The 21,078-nt window shown below is 35.2% G+C and overlaps 1 protein-coding gene across 1 annotated transcript in view; it reads left to right on the forward strand.

Moving 5' to 3' along the window:
• Nucleotides 1-1,468: 1,468 nt before the first annotated feature.
• Nucleotides 1,469-21,078, forward strand: part of LOC110380993 (dopamine D2-like receptor) — a 214,457-nt gene continuing 194,847 nt past the window's right edge. Inside the window, exon 1 of the mRNA XM_049844181.2 lies at nt 1,469-1,595. The gene's annotated coding sequence lies outside the window, so the exon portion shown is untranslated. The remainder of the gene's footprint in view (nt 1,596-21,078) is intronic.

The raw sequence follows: 21,078 nt of genomic DNA on the forward strand, positions 1-21,078 counted from the left end.
AGTGTAGGTATAATACAGGGCCGGAACAGCGGCTACAAAACCTGAAGTTAAACTTGCCGGCCTGATATCACTGCTACGAATTTGTCATGTTGAACCTGAAGCAGATGCTGGTATGTTACCGTCTACAAAGGGACGGATTTTTATTTATGTTTATTTCACAAGGGAAGGGATTTAGTGTCCTGCAGTATCACCGATATCTGCCGTCTCCTTAAAATGGAAAGGGAAATGAAATGGAAACGGAACAAAGTAAATCAGTTTGATGGCAGTGTGATCGGTGGACTGATCTGATAGCGTGGTTTTGTTGTGCTGCAGGTGTTTGATAGATCTTTAAGAAATTACCAAAATATTTATGGGTTTGATTGTTGGACTTTTTGAAACAAGGTTAAAATCAAAACAACAAGGGAGAGATGTAGTGTATGCAGGTACATGTGCATCATTCTATAGGTTATGTCATTATTATGACGCCTCGTGCGCATACGTCACTCGGTTATAAATACCGGACCGAGCGGTGGGGAGTCAGTCGTTGTCAGACTGTCGACCTGTGTGGTGGTGCGTTGGCGAGTCGATTAACATAATAAAATGAGCGTACAATACAACTAGAATGCAAAGGTTACAGCTAGGTACTGATACGCTACTAGCACAGGTTATTGTATTCAAGCTCCTTTCTAGTCTCTTGTTACTGCAATCTCTGCCACGTCTATTTCATAACATAGTGGTAGTGTGAGATACCTTTACAACGTAACAAAACTGGACATTTTAGTGTAACCCAGAACAATTATTGTCTGTAAACATTAGTAGTTATGCTAACGAGATAGTTTTAACTTTAAACGGTTTTATTCAATGTCTTTGTGCCGATGTAGGGGATGCTGAAATATTTTATTGCCCATTTGGTGTTTCAGTAATTTTGGAGATGCGAGCTGCCTCGTTGGTATAGCAGTCGGTTAGAGGGATAGTTGTGCACGGGTTCCCGGGTTCGAAATACAACGACCGAAAAATATTTTTAAAAGGACAACATCTGAATTTCTCCAGCACGCTACTTTTTATCAACAAACCCCGCGGGCGAAGCCGCCACCGGAAATAAGTGAGAAATAAAAACAAAAGTATAGCAAAAAAAGGAACACGAAAAAAAAAACACTCACTAAAACCCTAATATCAAAAAAGTGAATAATCAACAATTATGTATGGTAGCTGTTTGTAACTAGAATATCAAGACGACCAACACCTCAGTCTGCCCGTGACCATGGATGCTGTAAAGGATCCGAAACGACGGGATTAAATAATATTAATATAACCGCGATAAAATCCGTCAAAGTAGTTTTATTAAAAAAAAAAAAACGTGTCACACTTTCAGCATAGAAATAGCGAAAGGACTTTCGAAGGACCAAAATAGTTGGAACACCTGACGTGCCTCTCAACACGCATGCGTGCAAACTTCGCCCGCCTTGCTCCGTAGTTGTGGGCCAGTGTCGTATGGCCCCCGCCGCGTATCAACCGTTTGGCGTGCCGTCCGTTTGGCGTATCAACCGCGCGAAACCCAGTGTCGTGTTATCATAGTGGTGTTTAATTTAAACTGTGATATGTGATGAGTGATAAAGGTAAGTTTAAATTTTAAATTTAAATTTTTATTATTTAAATTTCTAAGATGTGATCCTAATTGTTCAGTGTATCATGGGCCATGTTTTAATGATGTTCAAACTTTTGCGGCGTCCCGATTTTGTTAATTAGTTTACGAGACGAATGGGATAATTATGATTTATGGTACTTTCGTAGGGATATTACTTTTGGAAATTTTAATTTCGATGTAAATCATACACATGTGTGATGTTATCTAATTCCTATGTACTCGTATGAAATTAGAGCTTATTTTATTAGACGGATAAGGAATAATTTTCAAAAGCATGATCCCTTATAAACTTGTGAATGGTGTTCAATATTTTCTTCAGTTCAATCGCAACAAAAATACATTACAATTATTTACGATTAAGTGAAACCCATCAAACAAAATGAAATAAAACAATTACAAATAAACAAATTAAAATAACACCCATTTAAACTTTATAAAACAAAACAAATTCGAATTTCAATGAAATTGAAAATAACAAAATAAAATAATTTAATTTTCATTTTGTAAGCGGCTGACATGGGTTCTGTGTGGGCTGTACTAGAAGCGACAGAAATTGACGTGGGGCGCGATAATTTGTTTAAACTAATTTAATTTTATTGTTTATTGTACGACAAACTCATTGTTTGTTGCAGACTGTTATGATCAACCTGTATCTTCTAGACAACTTTATGTAAGACCTATAATTGTCTTGAGATATGAAATGCCTTTTCATTTGGTTTTAGAGATTGGTCTCAGACTCACTATTTAATATTTTGATTTTCCGAATTTATGGCAAATTGGTATTAGGCATTATCGTTCTAACTTAATACAGCTTACTTAGCTACTTACTTACATATTATACCGGCAAAAAAATCTTAGGAAGTAGTGACTCTGGCGCTATTTAAAAGCTGGCTTTTGACTTTGAAAAATAACTCTTTTTCCAGTTTGAATAAATGATTTTATGTTTAACGTGTAGCTAATTATATGGTTTTTAATTAGTGTTGAGAAGAATTTATTTTTACGTGATTAAGTTATTTTATCCAAAAATTTGACAAAATCAATAAATAAGTTCTGATGAAAACAATCAAAATCCGAATGGTTGGACCCTGAAAGAAATTCATTGGATATTTTTTAATGTTTATACATTAGAATATATCCACTACACACTGATGTATGTACAAACACTTCTTATTATAATTAATCTCTTATTGTACTCCAGCCTCGTTTCCATTTTGCGTTACATGGGATTTGAACTCCAACTCTCAAGTCCCGCATCCTCGTTACTGGGTCAAACAAACAAAACTTTAACCATTAAACCACGTTTTTTCGAGTTTAACTTAAATAACGTAAGTGATAATTACTAAACATTGATTCAAGTAGTTACGTTCATTTTCAATATTAAACGTAATAAAATTTCCTAAAAATGGCTATATAGGCATTTGATAATTACTGTAATGTAAAAATAAAATAAATATAATTTTAACGTATTTACGTAGGTATGTAATTTCTACGTGTCAATAAAATATCGGTGATTTAATTTAATCACATTATGTGTACGTGTACATTTGTGTTAAGTGGCAGGTAGGTAAGTACGTGACAACCCCTATTTTAGTTTTATTCGTTTTTTACTGATTAAGTACCTTTAGGAATATATAATTTCCTTGATAAATCATTAGTCATTTAAAATAATTTCAATTTGCATTCCAATTTTAATGGCAACTGGTGCCATTTATATTTTTATAACTTAGAACTCCTGCAGTAATTATCTTTGTTCAATTCAAGCTACCAGAAGGAAGCAACTAAATCGAACTCTCTGAAATACTTTAGCTTACCTCATATTAAACGTCAAACCAGTTGCACAGTTTTCACGAATAAGTCTAAAGACACTATTTTCATTACCAACTATGTATGTTCCAATTAAAATATCTAATAATACATTTACATAATATGTATGTATATGTGTTACACTGGTACTAATCCTTCAACATAACTTGTAACTCCAAGCTTGGTCACTAATAATTGAGTGGCTAATCTGCCTGAAAGCGATACATCGATGTCAAGAGCCGAATATTGATCGATTACTATTCGATACAGTTCATTGTCAAGGTCAAGGATTTAGTTTGATTATGTTTCTCAAGTAAATAGTGGCAGGAGGATGTTATTTGAAAAGTGACAAAGGTTTTTTTTTTCTTAAGTACCTAGTGTATTCTTTAACACCACTAACTAAGTGTAAGTAGGTATCTAAGTACTTAAGTTCCACCCCGATACTCTAAAATAGATCCTAGTATCTAGATGCTTATGTGTTGTAATTTTTTATACTGTAAGGAAGTCGATTGATGACCTACTTATGTTTGCTTCTTTAGTATACCGTAGTAATTTATTTATAAAACATTTCAGATGAAACCACTGCTATGGGGCAAATGTCTTCAGAAACGCCCGTTTCGCCATCTCTTCCAAAACCCTGATACCTACTGAATGAAACTTTCCATTTCATTATTATATAGGTAATATCAGTTTAATTCGTCCATTAGACAGTTAGAAGAATGGACCAGTGCCGATAAGCGCTGGTAGCTCTGGGTTACCAGCTTTCTTTCTATACACAGCCTTATTTATGGGATTATATCTTTCGAATATTCTCTGAACATTAGTAACATCACCCATCAACCCATAGGTTATTTTTTTGATCTTTTTGAGCCGAAATTGTACGTGTACCTGATCTCATTATAATCTACTTATTTGAAATGGTAATGTGAAATATGTTAAACCCGTCAGATGTTAGTCTAACCTTATTTCGAATACAACCCGGGTTCCGGGAAAAGGTGATTTTTGCAAAAATATAATGCTTTGATCTTTCGGTAGGTGAGCTATCATCTCTGTGTGCGAGTACCTTTATCAGGGGGTGATACGTGCAATAACAAAACAGATACTGGCTTTTTTCAACGGTTTTACCCGCGTCGGCAAGGAGTTACTCTTCGTTGTTGAATAAAAAAAAAACATCGTATCCTTACAGGTGGTTTTATTTTCATACTGAATTCTACTGAATTAATTTTAACATAACACATGAAACTTTACAATTAACAATTTAGCAATAATAGGATAGACAAGAAAATACTTTACCTACCTCGGAAATCCAACACATAAATACAAATTGAAAACCCCAGAAAAGACAAACAAATAATTACCTCATTATTAACCCACAAAAATAAATTAACACAATTACACGACACGACCAATTAATAAACGTCACTTTAATACATTGCCGTGAAATTCAAAAAAACGTTTCGTTACCAAAACAGTGAGCTAATTAAAAAAAATGAATCCTCCCTCTCCCTAACAGGGTATTACAAAGGGTTTTTAATCATGTCACCCTGATAATCTGGGTGTGACCCGGGTAATGACAATTAAAATGAACGCTTCCGGCCATTATTGGCCGGTCATTGCGGATAAAGTTCTACCCTTTTTTGAAGGCTGTTTGGGTAAGGTTTTATAAAAAAACTATAGTGTGCTGGTGAGGTTAAGATTATTTTTCATTGTGACAAGTTAGTTTTTTTTTTTAATAATATACATCTGAGTTAGTCTAAAAGCGCAAATGTTTAAAAAAAAATTGTACCCATATGTAACGCTTTCGTACCAAATCCACCTATCTTGTTTATTTATTTATTACATTTTGAAGAAGGTTTAGGTACAGACTTACAGAAAAAAAAAATGTAATGACTGTAATATTAACAAATAGCTATTAATAGCCTCTTGATCTTTGTGAAAATTTAAAAATGATATTGGACCCACAAAATAGTTTAAAGCCTGAGAAAGAACATACGCTATTATTTATCCAGCTACGAAAGATTGGAACTTGAAACATAACCCTTGGAACGTGGCTGGAACCACGAAGAAAATACATAACAATATAATTTAATAACAGAATCAAACAATGTTACTCTGTACACGAGTACACACGTGACAAATGACGAACAATGTTTCACACAGCACTCATTAAGTGAAGTGGTCCTTACAATAAGGCTTTTGTATTTATGTCATGTTTGTATCACGGTAACACATTGTTTTTACTGGCTGTAACAGTCGTGAAGCACTTTGAAATCGTCATATTACTAAGAAAATTCCTCAAAATCATGCACTATCAATACCTCCTAGAGTTCTCGTAGATTTTTACAATACATGAATATCTATTTTATATTCAACTTAATAGTGTTCAGAAATACTTGCAACAAATGATTAATCCTGCACAACCCACATGTGCATAGATCAGAACACCAATTAATCTCGCGCCTATGAACCCTTACACAAATAGAAACAATTTAACTACAGCGAACTTAACTGTACCCATATAATTCGAAGATAATCCTTTGGTTAATAAAAGACCAAGTCACGATCCCACCATGCTTAAATTCCCAAACCGTAACACTTACAATAACTTCACCAAATAAAATTCTACAAGTCCAACCCAAAATCAGCGAAATTCACAAAAAACAAGGGACTTATCTATTTTTCTATTACTTTTACATGTAAAGTTACAATACAATATCCTGTGTATGCAAATGGGAGACAATAATAGTTGACCAGGATCAAACCTCTTTGACTTTTGGACCCTGGGGAGCCCAAAATCGCTTTATGGTAATGACCTATGGACCTTAGATAAAGGGCGGTCCGTTTGGACACCGTCTTCAAGGAAATTCCCTTTATTATAATATTGCTTAATTTTTCATATTAAATGGATTTGTATATATATTTTTAGGAATATGTGAGGACATGGCGTTTTTGGTATTATTGTCAAGAAGATAAACATAATAGGTACTTTACTACTTTTACTGCGTTCATCTACATAAGTTTTCAGTGTCAGAAATTTGAATTGTGAGATGCATAGAATAAAATATGCTCAGCCTACCCCAAATAAAATTGGAGTGAAGACTGGAGGATCATGATGATAAAGTTTGATTTTTTTGCATATCGCTGAAGCTTACAAACTTGTATGAAAACAAGTGAACGTCCGTACGTAAGACGACAAACGCATCGTTACCGCACTGCAACCGCACGGACGAGGAACGTCTAATTTGAAAGAACCCTGAGTATGTAAGTTTCAGCGAAAAGGAGATGAAATGAATGACATCAATGTGTGTTGATGAACCATTATTTACTTGCCTCTCTTTAGGAAAGTTTTAACAAATGTGAGTCTGTGTATTACACTTCAAAGGCAATGCGTCAAATACACTTTTTGATTACACTTTTTTTCAGTAACCTCAGCCAACAACTTAACTAACCAGCTATTATCAAAAACCACATAATATTTCACCTCTAATTATAAGCTTTAAATTAACTCCGAAATGGTTCAAAAATAACATGAGCAAACCACTTCAAACCACCCTATTTATTTAACCAAAGAATTTCAAAGTGTGTGTCTAACCTTTTGATGTAAGAGGTATGTTCTAACTATATTTATTTAGGTTTTTGTTAAACGCTAACGTAGTACGTTGTCCCGATACCTTTGCATGCTAGTTGAACAAACATAATTACTATTAATTTTGGGTATAATAAGCTAATTTTAATTACTATGCGTGGGGTAGGTCAGGCTCTTTAGTCAGGTATTACAAAATGCTGAGATGTGGTTATTTTTTTTTTGTGGATTGAAAACATTCTGGCTCCTGAAACATTTTTATTTTAAACAGGGCCGTAAATAGTTCAATTACATATTTCTACACTAAAACTATATATACTACATATTTATATGGTTCTAATGATTTGATCTTATCAAGAAATGCGGGCAAGAATGTCCAAAGTTAGAAAGTAATTCAACTAGTCATTTAATTAATATGGAATTTGGTACGGGACAAGAGAGAGGCAAAAGTTAATAATATTAATTGTTTATAATAAACTAGCAGTTTTCACACGGTTTAATTGACCTCGAAAGAACTTTTGTCTGTCCTGGATAAATAGGTATAGCCTATATTACTCAGGGATAGTATACCTTTCCAAAAGTGAAAGAATATTCCAATCAGTTTAGTAGTTTCGGAGCCTTTAGGTTACAAACAAAATAATAGTACAACTATGTATTAAGTAATCTGTGATAGTACAGATAGATTCATGTATGATTAAGAATAATATACTAAAACTAAAAGGCTACCGTCCAACTCTAAAGCATTCAATAACTAAATAGGTAACTGTTAACTGAACTTTACCTTTTCATATATTTGCCTTTCAGTACCTTTGATACCTTTTTAATCTTTACTTAATACAAAAAGGTTGAGGATTTCAACACCAAATTACTTAGATTTATTTACAGCTGTGAGTAACCACATAAAAGACTGAGTGCTTTCAACTAATGTGGAACCTCTTTATTGGGAAACTAGTTGTAACCCGCAGTTTTACTTGTTTCCTATTGAAGCTTCTATAGTTTACAACTATTCCTATAGAATTCAATGTAAAACGACATCGTTACCTGTGTTTACAGTGCTTTTGCACTAACGGAATTAAAGATCGGTTTTAGTGTGAAAGCTCTGTTGTACTCTGTGAGACTGTAACTAACATCTTTTGAGAATAGCACAGTAATTTCGGAAGCGCTCACGATAGTCATTTTTGGTATCTGATGGAATCGCGTAACAGCGTTTTCGTACTAGCGGATTTTCCGCTCAGATTTTCCGAGCGACTTTATACGTATTCGGACGACAGTAATCAATTGACAACTACCAGTGTGGTTGTGAAAGACGCGTCAGATTTTTGCCGCTCCTCATTTGTCGTGCGTATTTTGCATCAGATGACGTCACAAATCATAACACGAGCCACTCTTAAATCAAAACCTAAAGACAGGATTTTTATCTGAGTGCATTAAGTATCTTAACAAGAGTGACATCTTAAGAAGAATCTACTCCTTACGTAATAAGCCCCGAATATTCTTCGCTAGATAGTTTCCCGACATATGCTGTCTCCGAAGCGAGTAATAACTTAAATGTGCGACACATATTAGTACGAGCGGTGACGTGACGGAACTCATCATTCGTCGATAAATAACTTTACTACTTAAGTTTCGGGAAATGGTGAATTGTTTTTGAGTATCAATTGTACGAAATGGTTTGCTGATATCTTGTCGCAATGTTTGTGGTAGGAACTCTTTTTCTTCATACCTGTTCATACCCACTCCTTCTGAAAATAATAACAATATAAACCTATGAGCTTTTGATTAATTCATTAAGGTGCCAGTCGCTAAAAGATTAGAGATAGTCTAATTTGTTACCGCGAATATTGCCAATCAGTATGTAATTAAGTTATATACTTCAGTCTGTAATGCTATTTAATTTGGTGGTTAAATTAAATTAAGTAGAAAATTACGTACAATAAGGATTCCTAAGGACAGACCTATGAGTGCGTCATCACATCGTTAGTGTTGTGTCATCACTTCATTGCTGGAATTCTTTGATAGTAACCAGCAACAATTTATATTCAAAGAAAAACCTGAAAACTCAAGGCCAACCTCAGTCAATAACCCATCTATAGCTATAACTACAACTTATATAAACCATAACGAAATTCCGATAGAACCTATACGAAACACAAATAAAGCCCCTTCTCGAACAATAGGAGCAATCACAAAGCATTTATTAACATGTAACAAAGACGTGGTTTCATTTATTATTTACTTTAGCTTTTGACTTCCAACGAACTTTGCTCTTCATTACTTATGGACAGGATTTTCAGTGTTCAACTATGTTGTTCAGGTATTGAGTTTATTGGGTGGAAATAAGACGATATCGAATAAAGTTAAGAAACGCTTGGCGCGATCGGTCCATGGGTGGGTGATCATCTTGTCATAACGAGTTCTTCCGTGTTTCGGAAAGCACGATAAACTGTAGGTCCCAGCTGTTATTAGAGCATCTTTGACAGTCGTTACGGGTAGTTAGAAGCCAGTAAGTCTGACACCAGTCTAACCACGGGGTTCTGGGTTGGCCGGGTCGCTCGCCGGGCAGTCGCTCCTTGTAAAGTATTGGAACTAAGCTGCATCCAGTTAGACTGGAAGCCGACCCCAACATAGTTGTGAAAAAGCTAGGCAGATGATGATGTAACAAAGATGTGGTTACATTTATAATTTGACTTAGCTTTTGACTTCGAACTTTGCTCTTTATTACTTATGAAGAGACTTTTCAATGTTCAAGAATATTGTTCAGCGATGTAAGTGATGGAGGGTTATTGAGTTTATTGGGTAGAAATGAAACTAAGATGGTTTTGATATACCTATTATTTCTTGGTAGAACGTTACAAGATTTACATTGCTTATCATGTGCTTCGCTATTTCTCCAAAAATGTTAGGGTCATCTTTCAGTCTATACAGATATGACTGCCTATTTATAATCTGGCAATCCAATACATATCGGTATTATCATAACTGCTGAAGATGTACAAATGACAGCCTGGACCCACAAATTTTGTTCGTCATAAACTTGGATGCAAAAATTGTATTTTATAATTGTAATAACAATGAATGGAAGTCGCTAATTCGGCTTCAAAGTAAATAAGCTACTGGTAGTCAGAGCTACTGAGAGTCAGAGCTACTGCTAGACAATAGCTCGTTACTTGTCTAATGTTTAGCTAATATAACTGTATTAATGTGTTTGTTTGTATGTGTTACGGGCTTAGTTATAGCGATTTGTGTATGGTTTAATTAACAGGTATCCATGTTATATTGTTCATTGATTATAATGGTACTCGCAGCAACATAATATTAGAATTGGTAAAAAATATTCACATTTTCTTTTAACACACATTTCTACATGTTTCTGCTTTCTATGATGAAGTATCTCGTAATTCCTAAGACATCCATTAACTGTTTAAACATTTATGACACAGAACAACTACAAATCTTAATAAATACAAATATTTGAAGTAAATACATGAAAATAAAGTACATAGAAATTCTCCCGCTAACACAGCACCATACCCCGTACATACAACAACCACGTCGCGGTCTGAATAATATCTCACTACACATATAGCAGAAAGCGGATACTGACACTTCCAGCTAAATTACTTGACAAATACACAACTAACGTGCTTATAACTGTGACGTCACACTTTGTGACGTAGAATGGAAACAACTGAACATGTATTGGTGTATATGATATGGTGGTAGATGATATGTTTCGGGAAAGATTATGTCTGTTGGAAATTAATACTTTTAATGTTTGAAAATCACGCCTTGTTTATCCGAAGAGTTGGACATATTTCGATGATCTAAGGCTCTCTGGTAGCTGCCAATTTGTCCTAGTAGACAATGTGCTATCGAAGTAATATAGGTGGATTTAATGATTCAGAAAAAGTCTGACACTCCATTTGGCTTCACCCACACCGGGTTCATTTGAGAATTTTCCACAAACTAATAAAATGACAGATACACATACCACATCTACACTCCCAATAAAAATATGTTAGATTTCACACATAAGTATTGCCGTTAAACCGCATCCCACAAAAATCAGCCCCAGCTTCAAAATTGATGTCCTACGAGAAAGTAACATTACGCTCAAACGTTTGTCAATATTTCAGAAGGTCACAAAGCTAACCAGCATCAGGTATTAGACATAAGCCGACAGCTTCAGACTTTAAGCTGTCGTTCCCTTGCTGCCTAGTCAGCGGAGTTGTTATCACAATTTCCATGTCACAGTCCAAGGATTTGAGAAGACTCTGACAGTAGGTCTTGTTAAGTTAAACAATCTGCTAGAAAACTGCAATTTACGAATCTTTGATTTTGCACTTAAGGCATACCAATCATCATTTCCCGAGCTCAACTATTGGGATCGACTTGCAGTCTTCACGTACGCAGCTGAGTACAAGTGTTTCACAAGGAGCGACTGCCTATCCGACCTCCTCATCCCAGTTACCCAGGCAGTCAATTTTACCCCATGTACTTACCAATCATTGTTCAATAATCCTCACTAAAATAGTCCATAAAAATTGCCATTAAAAAGCTAATAAAACAAACTTTTAACACCACAACTAACAATACTAAAACCAATTTAATTGCTGAAAACCAATCAGCAACTCCTGAAATGAAACTTTGGCCAATATGTCTTTTTCTAGCAAACATTTAATTTGATTAAACACGCCAAGTTAACGGCCGAAGTCGAACTAATTTCATTAATAGCACAAATTTCGCTTGTAAGCATAAATATTTGAAACTTATCCTACTCTGTGCGGTCAGCTAAATGCTTTGGGGTCCCTAATTTTTGTTATTTGTTGTTTTTATTTGTTCTGTTAATGGGTTATGGGAAACATTTGGGTAGGATATTTGGATAATGTAGCTTTTGCTGTGTTGTTTAGTATTTTTTTTAATTAAAGTTAATTTATTGTAATTTTTATTCGTAACTTATACATGAAATTACAAAAAAACACCTACGAATATAAATCTATTGGGTACAAGATGTGGAAAGTTTTTACATTATCGCTTTACACCAATAAAACAGCTTAATTTTAAGAGAAATAAGACGTAATAGAATATCGTGGAAAATTCGCAATTTTCAGGCATTTCGTGAAGACCCCTTACGGATCCCAAAAAGGGATTTGACCTTACACCCGAACGACTTACATCAAAAACGTTAAAACCTCTTATTTAAAACATATTATAATTTAAAAGTAAGCTCAAATAAATCGATTACGGAATAAAAACGAAATTTCGCGACTCGTTTTTGGCACCATTTTTTTTTTGTAGTAAGGTATACGATGGTATCCCAGAGAAGGTAAAAGGAAAAGAGGCAGACCACAAAAAAGATGGGATGACGACATAGGGCAAGTTGCAGGCGTCACATGGAACAAGAATGGTTCAAGAAAGGCATGAATGGAAAAGGTTGGAGGAGGCCTTTGCCGACTGGCAAACAGATCTGGAAAACGTTAAGAAAAATCAAATAATAGATTAGGTTAAAGGTTTAATTTTAAGTTTTTAAGTTCTATATGTATATGTAGGTATATGTATTGTTACTAAGATCTGAATAAAGGCTATTATTATTAGTATGAGTACTCTACAAACTTTTAGTCGACCGATAGTTTGTTTGGGCTCATAAGTCAGTAGCAAGATGAATGACAGTACGCACATTACAAAGATCAGGTATTTAGCCGGTATCAGACCGACTGAATACTTTGATTGGAATCAAGATTTTCTAATACAAAACAGTTTCACGTTAACAATATGCCGACTGTTTAGTTCGCAGTGTGCCCTTTTAGTTCAAAATTAAATTTTGGAGTAACCATTTTGCTTGGTAAAGATTTGGAAAATGTAATGATTTATAATTAATAAAGTTTGGGCTCGTTATTGGTCTTGTGGCTTGTAATACCAATGTTTCCGGGTGATTCGATTTCCGAGTCCGAAATTTTCGGGGCTTACGATAAATAATTTTCGCTTCGTATAGCGAGTTTCGATAAACTAGTCTGTTTAGTTGGAAGTTCTTCTTGTGGAAATTATGTTTTGAATATTAAAAATTCAATATATGTTTTTTATTAAAATACATATGTATATTTTCATGTAAGTAACGAAGTCACAGTTTTTGGGGGATGGAGATTCAAGCAATAATGATTTTACTTTATCTCAGCTTGTACCTACCCATTACAGAATTCTGGAAGATTCCTGGGGCAAGTATAGATTTGATCACATGACTATCTTCTCTTTAAGAAGTTATTATTTGTATTTGGAGCTCCATTTGTTTGCTTTCATTAACAATAAGCTAATTCGCTTATTAATTTTTTATGGTAATGGAATGTAATCTAATGTGGTAAGTCATTGCCCTTTCACGCTATTGTCAAAGCAATCGTCATAGAAGGTTAGTCTATTAACTTAAAGGACTAAAATAAACCCATGGGCTTATTCATCATATATAATATCTAAGTAATGTATTTTACACGTTCGCAGTTTTAATATTTCGTCGTTGACCTCATCAATCATGCTTATTGATCCTGAGAAAAGCCTATTACCTATTTTTCTTTATCCGAGCGCTTTCTCGTTATTAACTTCTAGAGTACATACATTTTTCTTAAGTAAATTTGTCTTATGTTGCCTCTATTTGGCACGTGCAACTCTGTATGGGGCCTTCAAAGGCTTAGAAGTTGCCTTATGTATTAGGATTACAAAAAAACTTAACTTTATCACTTAACTTACTAACACTTACTAATAACTATGTTAAGATATTGATGAATATCTCAATTTCAACTCGAAAGAATTCAGAGGACAATGTAAATTGACACCGATCCTAATGCAAAAAGATTGTTAAAATACCCAGACACGAGACACTATTTAAACTTTGAACAGGCGATTAATTTTTTACCATCACTGAAACACATCGGGGGTACGCAAAAATTCATTTAGCGAGAGCCCCCAGACGATCAGGCGACCCCAATAATTACTTGTTCACGCTCCCCAAAACATTTTTTGTTCAAAAAAATTAAATGTCAGGTTTTAATTACTCTTTATTGATAGCAATTATCTTGTTTATACGGAGGTTAATTAAAATATGCTATGTTCGCGCTGCGGCGGTGTTGGATTAAATTGGATTATTTGAATTTGGTTACACCTACACTTTTTTTTCATTAATTATTTTAACATTATTATTTTTGGGTGTAAACGGCAAAAACCATTAGTCTGTACATTTTATATAAGAACCATTTGTAGGCTTTCATTTCGTTTGCCCTTGTCTGTGACGTTCGCATTTTAAAAACTGATAAATGAAATATGGTCGTACGATCTAAATTCTACTACATTAAAGCACTTTAGATTGTATTAATGGTAGACCATTTTTCTCAGCTGCAAATGTGAATATAAAAAGATGTAAGTAGTTAAAGCAAAAAGTCTTTCTTGAAAATGCTATAAAGCAAAAGCTTTAATAAAATGGTGATATAGGCCAGAAAGCAGCAATATGATCAGTGTAATTATAAAAATATTTATTTTATGTAGTAATAATAACTCATTAGGTATTTCTTTTAGCACCTACAATCATCAACGGTCCTTTCAAAAAGTTCTCACAAACTTCAAGAACAGAATCTTACAATACGTTATCAGTCGTGATCTCAGGCACTCCAAACATTGTCTGTTCCAGAGCAGGCCTTCAGAATTGACGCGAACTCCTTCAAGTTTTAATACTGTTAGAACTTCGAGCTGATATTCCCTTGTATTGTAGAAAGGATTATCTTGATATTCGACATTGTGTCGACTCTACAGGCTTCGCTAAGGCAGCATGTTTATTTGAACTTTGTTGAAAGGCATACATCCATGATCGCCTTTTGTTTCTCCACCATTTTATAAACCGAGTGTTATTTCAAAATTGGGTATAAGAAATTCAGCTTGATTTTCTGAGCTAGAATTTCTCAAGAACCCCGAGTTTCGGCTGGCGTTACCTAGCTTGCTTTTGTTAAATTTTCGAGGCCACGAGTGCAGCCTGACCTACGGAATTCTCAGGGGAAATTAGGTTTTCATAGTGAGATTCTATCAGTCCTGTGGTTCCTGCTGTCTATCCAATTGATTTATTTTCTTGCGTCTCACTCTTGGCTGTGTGGTGAGATTAGTTCTAGCTAACCTTAATGTAGCTGGTTTAGCACATATTGGAATTTACTTACAATATACTTGCAAAATATTTAGTAACGAGATTTCGAAGTAATGCCTTCCATCCATACGTTACTACATAAGGCAAGTTATAAATATTAGAACACATTAGTATTTGGTGTGATTTAAAATGGTTCTTTGCGGTTTTTCGTAAATGTCTGCTTAGTAACGAGCGAGTAAGTTTCAACAAATACATAGATAATGTTCCATTATGTTCGAAGGCTATTTGCCAACCGATAACATAAAATAAATTTACGTAAAAGTGCCTATAGACGGCACCAACTTAAACGGAGAGGACCCTATCTGCCTCTTGAACCGAGACCCAGTACTTTGGCAAACTTACTAATAGATTGCGTATTTTGTATGGTTCGAAATTTTTGGTCCGGTTGTGAAGAAGCAATGTATGGTGTATTTTGTAAATTTTCAGTCTTGAGGTTGTTTTTTCAGTAGGGTCTGTATGCTAAATAAGTGAGGCGTTACATTGGGTATCCATTTTACTAGTTCAATCATTCCGAAATAAACTTTCCTTGTTTGGAAACAAGGCCATATTCTAAGCGTTCCTTTAAATATTTTGTGTGGGAATTTCGTTTGCTTACGACGGAAATTTTCTCGTTTTTTTGTACGAAAAGTAATAAATGTTGGGAATAGATTGGTTGGTAGAGGAAAATTTGTTTTTATGAAGAGTGTGTTATGTAATTTGTAAATGTTTTGCAGTTGGTATGGAAAGTCTGTTTATGAATATGCCTCGTTCATTATATTACTTTAATGTACCTATCATTGTAAAACAAAAGTCATCATAGTTTTGAAAAAGCTCTTCTAGCCTTTTTACATGACATAATTTTATTTCATTAATAACATTGAGATACTGTCTACTAGTCTCGACGTTTCCAAGTCAGAATAGGTCCCTTTTGTGATTAAAAATTGGTTAAAAACTTATCAATATGAAACATTATTAATATTCATTTACATAATATGGCTTCGAAATATGCTAAAACACGAGCTAAAACTGAACTATTAATTAAAATCTTCTGAACTAAATGAACAGGCATCGTTTAGGACAGAGCACCACCCAAGGGAGTATCGGCCGATATATTTAGCCAACGCTTTAGGGTGTCAGCGCCAATTACCGTCCGCGCTCGCAGACCAGCCCAGGGGACATTAATTCCCCATTATTGTGTACATTAGTAGGATTATTTACTTATTTTAGTCTGTTATTCGGTTACGATGTCAGCTGAGCTGTTAATGGCGTCTTTGTGAGGGAATTTATGAAAAATTGTTGCTGTGAAATGTAATGTTTTTTTTTATTTTACTTTTTCTTATTTTTTGCAATTTGTGGTGTGAAAAAATATATGCTCAGTTTCATGGACATAAAAGGAAAAAAATCTTTTCTATAGGGATCTATTGGCCAATGGCACATTGGCCTCTTAAGGTGTCTACACACCAAAGCCGCTGATGCCGGCGGCACAGCCCGGCGGCCCAACCCGCCGGCCGTATTTTGTACAATCATGCCGCCGGCTTTTATAGAGTATTTGACAATTACTAGAACACCACATGCCGCGGCTGTCGTGCCGCCGGGCTGTGCCGCCGGGTCAGCGGCTTTGGTGTGTAGACCCCTTTATACTCCTCTTATTTCTTTTGACAACTTGAAATCAAAAATAGGTGGTATTCATGTGCAAATAGGTTATTCACTTCTTGCTTCTTCAGTTTTTGGTACATAATACAAAACACCTTTATAGATTTATTTGCATTACTACAGCCATCTTCTACTCATACCAACAACTTCTTCAGAAATAAACCTATTCCGAAACAGCAGTTACAACCATGTAAACATGAATTGTTTATCGCACACAGCTTCTACGATAAATAGATCTGTCTGTATGTCGCGACACTGTGACACTTAGCTAGAACGCTCTCTAGACCACGTGCTAGAGTCACGGGCTGTCTAGATTTGTACTTATGTAGTTAGTTTTGTATTGCAGGTACGTAGATTTTCTGGATAAAAATCAAGAAAATGGTTTTCATTTGGTTTTCAGTCTTCTGAAACATCTATGAAACATTAAAAAGCTCATTATGAGAAGATTTTGGAACTTCTCTAAAGCCGTCGTCTCCAGAAACAAACCTATCTCTAACTTCATACTTCTAAGTCTAAAGCTTCTTCAGAAATAAACCTATCCAACTATTTTCAAAGCAGCAGTTACAACCATGTAAACATGAATAGTTTATCTTGTACTTTCGTAGTTAATTTTGCATCGTACCTATAACGTTTACGGTTATTTACGGTTTCACGTAATGTACTTACGGTTTTTTGGTGAGTAGTTAGATATAGATAAGGATAGTTAAAGATATATAAACGACTATTTAGGATCCCATTAAATATTGTTTTTAAGGAAAAGTCCTAAAAGGCTTAATTACGTCAGTGAAAAATTAAAACTGCTTTCATCTTTTCGTTTTTTAATTAGGTGAGCGTGATGACAGTCACTCTTGTTAATTAGTTAAGACTGGTTGACGGACCTTTTGGCTTTTGAGTACCCGGAACGACTGCCAAAAGTGTTTAGCTTCAGCCGAGCCGAGTTTAAAGTCCCTATCTTTCAAAACATGGACGAACTTGTTATGACATATATATGGTCCAACAATCAACCCATCCGCGGACCAACCGAACCCAAGCGTTGCTTAACTTAATGATCCACCTGTACTGATGATCATGATGTCCTTCTAGCCGATTATCGTCTACAGCGGCTGTTGTCATGATAGGACATTAGCCAACTGCGCAGGACATGTTATAGTGCACAAGCATTTGCGCAGACACAGGTGCACTCACTATTCCTTCCAATACGGACGGCAATCCGACACGACCGGAGAGAGATCAGGCGCAGGACCGACATTTAAGTGCTCTCCACGAACGCACGGGTGTATCAATCACCACCTTCCGGGCTCCGGGTTGCTTTGTGAAAGTTCCAAAAACCCACAAAGCGATTTCGGCCCGACCCGGGAATCGAATCCGAGACCTCGTGCTCGGGAGGTAATACTTAGGTATCCACTAGCTCTTAAATCAACATGAGAATTTAATCCCCGCATATCACAAAGCTTCAGCTTCAGCCGAATGCATCCGGAGAGATGGGCCACTATTATCACCCAGTGGACACCTCAGGATGGACACCGCAGGCGGGGTAGGCCCCGGAAGAGATGGCGTGACGAACTAGACGCCTATCGTCCGGATTGGTGGACACGGTCGAAAGATCGGGAAGAGTGGAAGCGAGATGGGGAGGCCTTTGCCCAGCAGTGGGACACTACAGGCTAGATATAATATAATAATATAAATATCACAAAGCTTACTTTTATACGGTAACTATAAAACTGACAATACCGATTACTGTGCGTATATTACCGGTAACCATGACGGCTATGCCTTAATAAAGTCATTATTGATCCGGTATCGCAATAATCAGCTATTAATAAGGTTTATGAGGTACGCAAGAGGATTACTTTAGTCCCTCATAATGAGCTTTTGTAAAAATTATTGTGTGTAATGCTATAGATTGTTCTTTTGTTGTTGGAGTTTTTTAGGTGGGATATGTTTTGATTTTGTTCTAGAACAACTATTTTAGAAGGTCTCTGATACCATAAACAGAAATAAAGAATTTAAAGCTTTTCTGTCTAAAAAACCCTCTAACTTCAACTACTAAAAGTAGCAGTAGTACTTGTAAAGCTGAAGACAAATCTCAGGACCTGCTGGTCCGATCTGAAAAAATATTTTGGTCTTAGATGGCCCACTTATCGTGGAAGGCTATAAGCTTCTGTTTATCCAGGTGAGCGAATTAGTTCCCATATAATGAAGACTTCACATAAGTTGGCTGTGAACAATTTAGTAGACACAAATATTAAAAATAGTAAATAGGTATTTTTGTTTTACTGTCACAATCCCCTGAAACATAATACCTATCTACATTAACTCAAGAATTACTTTCCTCACAAAAATACTAGCTAGATATCATTGAAAACAAACAGTTGTTGGTGGTAAATTGGTACAAATTGAGTACATAAATATCAAAGACTAGAATGTATTACTTGTTTGTTCCCACAGTATTTGTACACTCAAGTTAGCCATTTACTAAAGGTCTTTCATATAATATGTAGTCTCTTTTGATCGGGACAGTAATAATGTGAGAGTAAGTAATTAGTGCTTTTACCTTATTTTTCTAAAAATGTTTGTAATAAGATATTTTGAGAGATGGGTGACCTTTTTTTGGTATGGATAGTTATATTTTGTTTACGTGTCTTGTTTCCATTAGAATGTTGATTGGGAGGTGGTTCTTTTGCCAGTTTTACTACATAAAGATGCTCATCGACCAATAAGGATCTTTGGCTGTCATTACGCCAGAAGTTAGGAAGCTAGAAAGTAGGATAACCAGTCAGACTGGCTACTAAAACATTGGTACTCAGCACTGTAAATTCACCGATTAATTCTAGGCAGATAATAAGCACAAAACGTTTAAAACATACTTTGAAAATAATTAAAATCACACACAGATACTAAACGGAAACCAGAACAATGTCTTCGCTCCTCAAATATGAGAACAATAAAACTATCTTATGAAAGCAATTGTAATTAATTTCCCGTAACAATGAAACTTAATTAATCACCTGTTGAATGGCTTTCAACCGGTTTAATCCAGTCCGGTCTGCAGTCAATCCTATCTACTGATTCAGCCTATTTTAGACTTACTAATTTTGGGTAACATTTGGGACAATTTTGTTTCATATTTTACTTCTGTGATTAAAAAAATGCTTTGTTAGAGTACCCTGCAAACTAAACATTTCGCCAACAGTGGACGTGATGCTTGGCATTTTTTAAAGAAAATCTTTATTCCAATCAAAGTTTTCAGTCGTTCTGGTACCGACTAAATGCCTGATATTTCTAATGTGCGTACTACCATTCATCTCCATAATGATTTATGAGCCGAAACAAACTATCGGTCGACTAAAACTTTGCAGTTTGTCTGTACTCTTCGACTCACTAATTTAAGATAGCTTTTGAGAAAATGTTTAGTGAATAATTTTACTTCTATGATTAAAAAACCTTCGTTTTGTAGGCTAAAGCTAAAGAGCTTTGTTTTTGTGATGTTTGAAGTAAGGATATTCTTTTAATAGGATTATCAGATAATGCTTATTAACCGTTTTCTCGGTATTTATCTATATATTTTTGTTTTCAGGTAAATATGGAAAATTTATAATATACAGAATAAGGAGTACGTGAGTACAGTCACGAGTTTGATATTTAAAGGAGGGTCAACTATAACCAAATCGTTTTCAATGCAATTTCGCGGGAGGTTATGGTTTAGTTATAGTTAAATTAAATAATTCCCTTAACAACATAAACTCCTTCTCAAGATAATGACGGAAATCGAATAAGAAACCCACAATATTTCTATTACTTTTTATATGATAATAATGCAGTAATCTAAAAAAATGCACACAATTTATTTACCGTACTTTGAGATGTATACAAAAATGAAATAAAATCTATTTTTTACCCAAAAACACTTTCCGCGAATCAAAAACGCATTTCCCAGCACCACAAAAGCCTATAAAAGACAAAACTCTCATCAAAAACGCATACCCATCTTCGCAAGTTCGGGCTGCAAGCAACAACCGACTCGCTAAGCTTCACAGTCCAATAGGCCACGCTTTGATTTTCCACATGAGGGGCTCCGCTTCAAATAAACCAGTAGGGAGATACAGCCATACAGCCCGTTTTATTAACCATCATACTTTGTCATCGGAATATGTGGGGCCAAATTTTTATGGGATATGGTCTTGCTGGTGGATTGAGGGCGTCATTCTGTGGGTGAAACTTTGGAGTATGTTTTGGTCCGGGGTTTTTAGGTAACCCTTATAA

The sequence above is a fragment of the Helicoverpa armigera genome, chromosome 16 (assembly GCF_030705265.1).
Source record: "Helicoverpa armigera isolate CAAS_96S chromosome 16, ASM3070526v1, whole genome shotgun sequence".
Taxonomy (NCBI): domain Eukaryota; kingdom Metazoa; phylum Arthropoda; class Insecta; order Lepidoptera; family Noctuidae; genus Helicoverpa; species Helicoverpa armigera.